At 45.2% G+C, this 7,500-nt stretch overlaps 1 protein-coding gene across 1 annotated transcript in view; it reads left to right on the top strand.

Annotated features, from left to right (window-relative positions):
• Positions 1 to 4,717: 4,717 nt before the first annotated feature.
• LOC123765081 (lactosylceramide 4-alpha-galactosyltransferase) overlaps positions 4,718 to 7,500 on the top strand; it is a 38,694-nt gene continuing 35,911 nt past the window's right edge. The window contains exon 1 of the mRNA XM_045753518.2: positions 4,718 to 4,967. The gene's annotated coding sequence lies outside the window, so the exon portion shown is untranslated. The remainder of the gene's footprint in view (positions 4,968 to 7,500) is intronic.

Raw genomic sequence — 7,500 nt, 5'->3', positions numbered from 1 at the left:
GGGGGTTGAGCTCTGGCTCTTTGGTCCCGCCTCTCAACTGTGGTGAGTGGGGGTCCCACAGGGGTCCATCTTGTGCCCAACCACTTTTGTCCTCACTGTCGTGGTAAAGTGGGAAGTTAAGGTGATATTGAGCCGTTACAAAGAGACCTTCAACTACTGGCTTTACTAAGTACCTACGGGCTCGCCATAGCCCGTGCTGCTTGGAACTGCTTGTTCCAAGTAGCGAATCTTTAACAACAACAACTATTGGCTTTACTACAATGTAAGAACTCTTGAATATATATGTTAATACAATATAATACAATACAAAATAAATGATTAAACACTACTGTAGTTGAAAATTTAAGTAGATAAAATGACGAGGACAAATGAGGGGGACCCTTGACAAACCGCCGGCTTCCTGTCCTCGCCGAGGCCACTAGAGAGATAGTGGTTCCTCAGGTAAACTCAGGTAAACTCAAGAGTCAAGATGAGGATACACACAGACACAGACAGACACACACACACACACACACACACACACACACACACACACACACACACACACACACACACACACAGAGTTTCAGAGGTTTGCAACGAGACTCGTCCCAGAGCTACGAGGGATGGGGTATGAAGAGCGCCTGAGGGAACTGTGCCTTACGACACTAGAAAGAAGAAGGGAGAGGGGGGACATGATAGGAACGTATAAGATACTCAGAGGAATTGACAGAGTGGACATAGACGAAATGTTCACACGGAATAGTAACAGAACGAGAGGACATGGATGGAAGCTTGAAACTCAGATGAGTCACAGAGATGTTAGGAAGTTTTCTTTTAGCGTGAGAGTAGTGGGAAAATGGAATGCACTTCAGGAACAGGTTGTGGAAGCAAATACTATTCATAATTTTAAAACCAGGTATGATAGGGAAATGGGACAGGAGTCATTGCTGTAAACAACCGATGCTCGAAAGGCGGGATCCAAGAGTCAATGCTCGATCCTGCAAGCACATATAGGTGAGTACACACACACACACACACACACACACACACACACACACACACACACACACACACACACACACACACACACACACACACACACACACACACACACACACACACACACACACACACACACACACAGGAGGACAGCTTGAGGCTTCAAGAAGACCTGGACAAGCTGCAGGAATGGTGGAACAAATGGCTGTTAGAGTTTAACACAAGCAAATGTAATGTAATGAAGATAGGGGTAGGAAGCAGGAGACCAGATACAAGGTATCATTTGTGAGACGAAATACTTCAAGAGTCAGAGAGAGAGAAAGACCTGGGGGTTGATATCACGCCAGACCTGTCCCCTGAAGCTCATATCAAGAGGATAACATCAGCGGCATATGCCAGGTTGGCTAACATAAGAACGGCCTTTAGAAACTTGTGTAAGGAATCTTTCAGAACATTATATACCACGTATGTCAGACCAATCCTGGAGCATGCGGCACCAGCATGGAGTCCATATCTAGTCAAGCATAAGACTAAACTGGAAAAGGTTCAAAGGTTTGCCACCAGACTAGTACCCGAGCTGAGAGGTATGAGCTACGAAGAGAGACTACGGGAATTAAACCTCACTTCGTTGGAAGACAGAAGAGTTAGGGGGGGACATGATTACCACATTCAAGATTCTCAAGGGAATTGATAGGGTAGATAAAGACAGTCTATTTAACACAAGGGGCACACGCACAAGGGGACACAGGTGGAAACTGAGTGCCCAAATGAACCACAGAGATATTGGAACTTTTTTAGTGTCAGAGTGGTTGACAAATGGAATGCATTAGGCAGTGATGTGGTGGAGGCTGACTCCATACACAGTTTCAAGTATAGATATGATAGAGCCCAATAGGCTCAGAAACCTGGATAGCACGCAGGACTCATAATTCTGTGGCGCGGGTTCGATTCCCGCACGAGGCAGAAACAAATGGGCAAAGTTTCTTTCACCCTAAGTGCCCCTGTTACCTAGCAGTAAATAGGTACCTGGGAGTTAGTCAGCTGTCACGGGCTGCTTCCTGGGGTGTGTGCGTGGTGTGGGAAAAAAAAAATAGTAGATAGTAAACAGTTGATTGACAGTTGAGAGGCGGGACCAAAGAGTCAAAGCTCAACCCCCGCAAGCACAATTAGGTGAGTACACACCGAAAAGTTTTAGTATGTGTCCCTGAGGTGGTGACAGGAAGCCGGCGGCTTGCTAAATGCCCGCCGTTATTCGTGAAGATATTTACAATCAGGATTTAACTCGCCACAGCTGAAAGTAATGACGTTCACGTCTTCAACATTCTTTTTCTTTTTAACGTTATTCATTTCTTTCCGTATATTCCCATAGCGGGAAGTATTCACTGCTAGTGTATTTACACAAGGTACACGGGATTAATACAACGCTCGGAGTATACATGCATAAATAAACCGCTCGGTGTATACATTTATACATGAGGCAACACCAGTGTTGCCAGATATGCGTCTCTTAAAGTGTTAATCTTCTCCCTTGTCAACATTTATTAACTTTGAATCCTAATAAATGGGATACTTGGAGAAGTAATAAACCATACATGTTATTCAGTCTGTGTTTTATTATTAATCTGACTGAAATGCTGTTTAAATCTTTTAAAAATAACTAATTCATCTTAATATTTTAATTTGTTATTGTTATCGTACATTGACATACGCCTGAACCTCCGTTTTCTATGGTTCAATGACCATAATGCTGGAGTGACTACGATAATAATATTAATTATACTCCATTGTCGGAGAAATAAGGAAGCCAAGCCTGGACAAATGTTGTCTATCCGATCTTGGGACCTTGCTCTATCAAATTCAATGTCAAAATCTATATTTTGCTTAGGGAGAGTGCAGGAGAGCAAAGTAACTTTGAAAAGAGGTGGTTCCCCATGTATTTTTACACTCTATTTTCGGCCGCAGACATGGCTATGTTTTTATTTATATATATACAAGAGTTGGTACACTCTTGTACAGCCACCAGCGCGCATAGCGTTTCGCGCAAGTCTTTAAATCTGTATATTCCCTGGAATACGACCTGCCAAATCGTTTAACAACCAGGTACCCATTCACTGCTGGGTGAACAGAGGCTAGAGTTAAAGATTGGCGCCCAGTCAGTCCTCCCCTGCCAGGATACGAACCCAGGCCATATCACTCGCAAAGCGCCGGACGAGTGTGTTACCACTTCGCCGCCACGGGGACTATACTAGGCATACTAGGACGAATTGTGTGATAAGGAAAGAGGGGGGGGGTCTCCTACCCCTTTTTCCCGCCTTTTCCTCCCTCTTTCTCACTCTTCCCCCTTGATCCCCTCATTCCCTTCTCCTGTTTCCCCTTTGTTACACCGCTAATCTTCCCCTTCTTCCTCACCTTCTTGTTCCGACTCTCAAAATATATTATTATAATAACTAAAAACTCTATGGAAATCACACCAAATATTTCACACTTGATGCCTTGAAAATCGCATGGGGGGTGCCTACAAATGCTAACAATTCCTAAAGCATTTAACTTAGTGTAGCCCCGACCCGTCAAGCCTATGTCCGTCTCGCACCCCAGAACATGTCATCTGCAAAGTTGATTGTGGCAACTATCTCTCTCTCTCTCTCTCTCTCTCTCTCTCTCTCTCTCTCTCTCTCTCTCTCTCTCTCTCTCTCTCTCTCTCTCTCTCTCTCTCTCTCTCTCTGCCTGCTTGACGGCTCAATATATTGTTTCATTCATTCTAATAATACTCTTTCCGCAGGTTCGTTCCTGCTTTCCTCTCTACCTCCTACTGTCTCTTGAGACAACTTAGAAGAAATATAACAGAAATGACAACCGCTGACACCAATGGAGAGAGAGAGAGAAAGAGAGAGAGAGAGAAAGAGAGAGAGAGAGAAAGAGAGAGAGAGAGCTGAGGGAGAGGGGGAGAGAGAGAGAGAGAGAGAGAGACAGAGAGAGAGAGAGAGAGAAAGAGAGAGATAGAGCTGAGGGAGAGGGGGAGAGGGAGAGGGAGAGGGGGGGGTGTAGCCTGGCCCAAGCTACTATAATGGGAAACTTCAACATTGGTGCCAACTCTTGAAGTTTATCCCAAGATATTGAAATTTTCTGTTTTTTCGTGGGATCTTGGGACCTTGGGATCTTGGGACCTTGGGACCTTGGGACCTTGGGAATTTGAGCTCTGGCTCTTTGGTCCCGCCTCTCATCTGTCAATGTACTTGTGTACAGGTTTCTGAGATTCTCGAGTTCTATCATATATTAAACTGTGTATGGAGTCAGCCTCCACCACATCACTGCCTAATGCATTCCACCTTGTTAACTACTCTGACACTGAAGAAGTTCTTTCTAACGTCTCTGTGGCTCATGTGGGTACTCAGTCTCCACCTGTGTGTGTGTGTGTATGTGTGTGTGTGTGTGTGTGTGTGTGTGTGTGTGTGTGTGTGTGTGTGTGTGTGTGTGTGTGTGTGTGTGTGCTAAAGAGAAATAAATGTAGTAGAAGTAAAAATAAATGGGTTAGAAAGGCGGGGTCCGAGAGCTAATAGCTCGATTCTGCAGATACAAATAGTAAATACAAATATACAAGAAGGCGTACAAACCGCTCCAAGATATAGACAGTTTGGAGTCTAGGGAAATCTAGGGATTTCTTGGAGGCCTCGAGGGGGGGGGGGTTTCGTCAATATTACAGGTGGCAACACTGCCGTCCCCTCAGTGTGCCTCTGGCCGTCGGTGGGTGAGGGTGTGTGTTAGTGCTCATCGACGCTCGGCTCCATTTAATATTTTTCCCCCTATATTGGAGGACAGGAATTCAGTCTGTTGCAAATGCTCGAGGTGTCCGCTAGCTGGCAACTGGCCTCTCCAGAGGGATGCAACCCACAATAGTTGCCTAACTCCCGAGCACACAGCGTTTCCTGCTAGGAAACACGCCCAAACGCTTCCGTCCTCGAGTGGGATTCGGACCCAGAACCTTGGGGGTAAGTCTCCCATGTAGAAAAAACCAATCCTGTTGACCAACAATCCCAGAATAGCCACAAATCACAGGAATTATCGTCATATATACACAGCCTCGGGTCACTGGGGACAATATAGGGATATATTCCATTCTGACCGACATTATATTTCTGTCCACGTGTTATAATTACCATAAATATGTGCATTGTTAATGGCTAAAGCGCTTGGGCATAGCCAGTCCGTGGAGTCTGGGTTAAAGGTTTGTTACAGTGTTTATACATCATTGGATAAGAGATATACATATGTATATATATGTGTATACTTCGGGTGTTTTAGTATACATGCGAGGTGTATCACTTGCTGCGAGTCTAGGGTGTGTATGCTTGTGTTTGTGTGCCTGAATTTACCTGATTTTTAACACTGGGGTTAGCTAAGGCTTTTAGGGTGGCGGGGAGTTGAGTCTCAGCTCTTGGGTCCAGTTTATCGACTGGATTCTGGTTCGTATATTATGTCTGTCTCTGAATCACTGTGTTGAGTCTGCCTCCACCACTCCACACCCTTGTGTGTGTGTACTCACCTAGTTGTGCTTGCGGGGGTTGAGCTCTGGCTCTTTGGTCCCGGCTCTCAACTGTCAATCAACTGGTGTACAGATTCCTGAGCCTATTGGGCTCTATCATATCTACATTTGAAACTGTGTATGGAGTCAGCCTCCACCACATCACTGCCTAATGCATTCCATTTGTCAACCACTCTGACACTAAAAAAATTCTTTCTAACGTCCCTGTGGCTCATTTGGGCACTCAGTTTCCACCTGTGTCCCCTAGTGCGTGTGCCCCTTGTGGTAAAAATTCTGTCTTTATCTACCCTATCAATTCCTCTGAGAATCTTGTATGTGGTGATCATGTCCCCCCTAACTCTTCTGTCTCCCAGTGACGTGAGGTTTAATTCCTTAATTAAAGAGAGACTAATTAATTAATTAATTAGTCTCTCCTCGTAGGTCATACTTCTCAGCTCGGGTACTAGTCTGGTGGCAAACCTTTGAACCTTTTATAGTTTAGTCTTATGCTTGACTAGATATGGACTCCATGCTGGTGCTGCATACTCCAGGAGTGGTCTGACATATGTGGTATACAAAGTTCTGAAAGATTCCTTACACAAGTTTCTAAAGGCCGTTCTTATGTTAGCCTACCTGGCATATGCTGCTGATGTTATCCTCTTGATATGAGCTTCAGGGGGCAGGTCTGGCGTGATATCAACCCCCAGGTCTTTCTCTCTCTCTGAGTCTTGAAATATTTCTGTGTGTGTGTGTGTGTGTGTGTGTGTGTGTGTGTGTGTGTGTGTGTGTGTGTGTGTACTCACCTAGTTGTACTCACCTAGTTGTGTTTGCGGGGGTTGAGCTCTGGCTCTTTGGTCCCGCCTCTCAACCGTCAATCAACAGGTGTACAGATTCCTGAGCCTATCGGGTTCTGTCATATCTACACTTGAAACTGTGTATGGAGTGAGCCTCCACCACATCACCCCCTAATGCATTCCATTTGTCAACCACTCTGACACTAAAAAAGTTCTTTCTAATATCTCTGTGGCTCATTTGGGCACTCAGTTTCCACCTGTGTCCCCTTGTGCGTGTTCCCCTTGTGTTAAATAGACTGTCTTTATCTACCCTATCAATCCCCTTCAGAATCTTGAATGTGGTGATCATGTCCCCCCTAACTCTTCTGTCTTCCAGCAAAGTGAGGTTTAATTCCCGTAGTCTCTCCTCGTAGCTCATACCTCTCAGCTCGGGTACTAGTCTGGTGGCAAACCTTTGAACCTTTTCCAGTTTAGTCTTATCCTTGACTAGATATGGACTCCATGCTGGGGCTGCATACTCCAGGATTGGCCTGACATATGTGGTATACAAAGTTCTGAATGATTCTTTACACAAGTTTCTGAATGCCGTTCGTATGTTGGCCAGCCTGGCATATGCCGCTGATGTTATCCGCTTGATATGTGCTGCAGGAGACAGGTCTGGCGTGATATCAACCCCCAAGTCTTTTTCCTTCTCTGACTCCTGAAGAATTTCCTCTCCCAGATGATACCTTGTATCTGGCCTCCTGCTCCCTACACCTATCTTCATTACATTACATTTGGTTGGGTTAAACTCTAACAACCATTTGTTCGACCATTCCTTCAGCTTGTCTAGGTCTTCTTGAAGCCTCAAACAGTCCTCTTCTGTTTTAATCCTTCTCATAATTTTAGCATCGTCCGCAAACATTGAGAGAAATGAATCGATACCCTCCGGGAGATCATTTACATATATCAGAAACAAGATAGGGCCGAGTACAGAGCCCTGTGGGACTCCACTGGTGACTTCACGCCAATCGGAGGTCTCACCCCTCACCGTAACTCTCTGCTTCCTATTGCTTAGATACTCCCTTATCCACTGGAGCACCTTACCAGCTACACCTGCCTGTCTCTCCAGCTTATGTACCAGCCTCTTATGCGGTACTGTGTCAAAGGCTTTCCGACAATCCAAGAAAATGCAGTCCGCCCAGCCCTCTCTTTCTTGCTTAATCT

This window comes from Procambarus clarkii, chromosome 5 (genome assembly GCF_040958095.1).
Source record: "Procambarus clarkii isolate CNS0578487 chromosome 5, FALCON_Pclarkii_2.0, whole genome shotgun sequence".
NCBI classification, from domain to species: Eukaryota; Metazoa; Arthropoda; class Malacostraca; order Decapoda; family Cambaridae; genus Procambarus; species Procambarus clarkii.
Note: the sequence above shows the minus strand (reverse complement) of the source record. Positions and strands in the feature narration are given on the sequence as shown.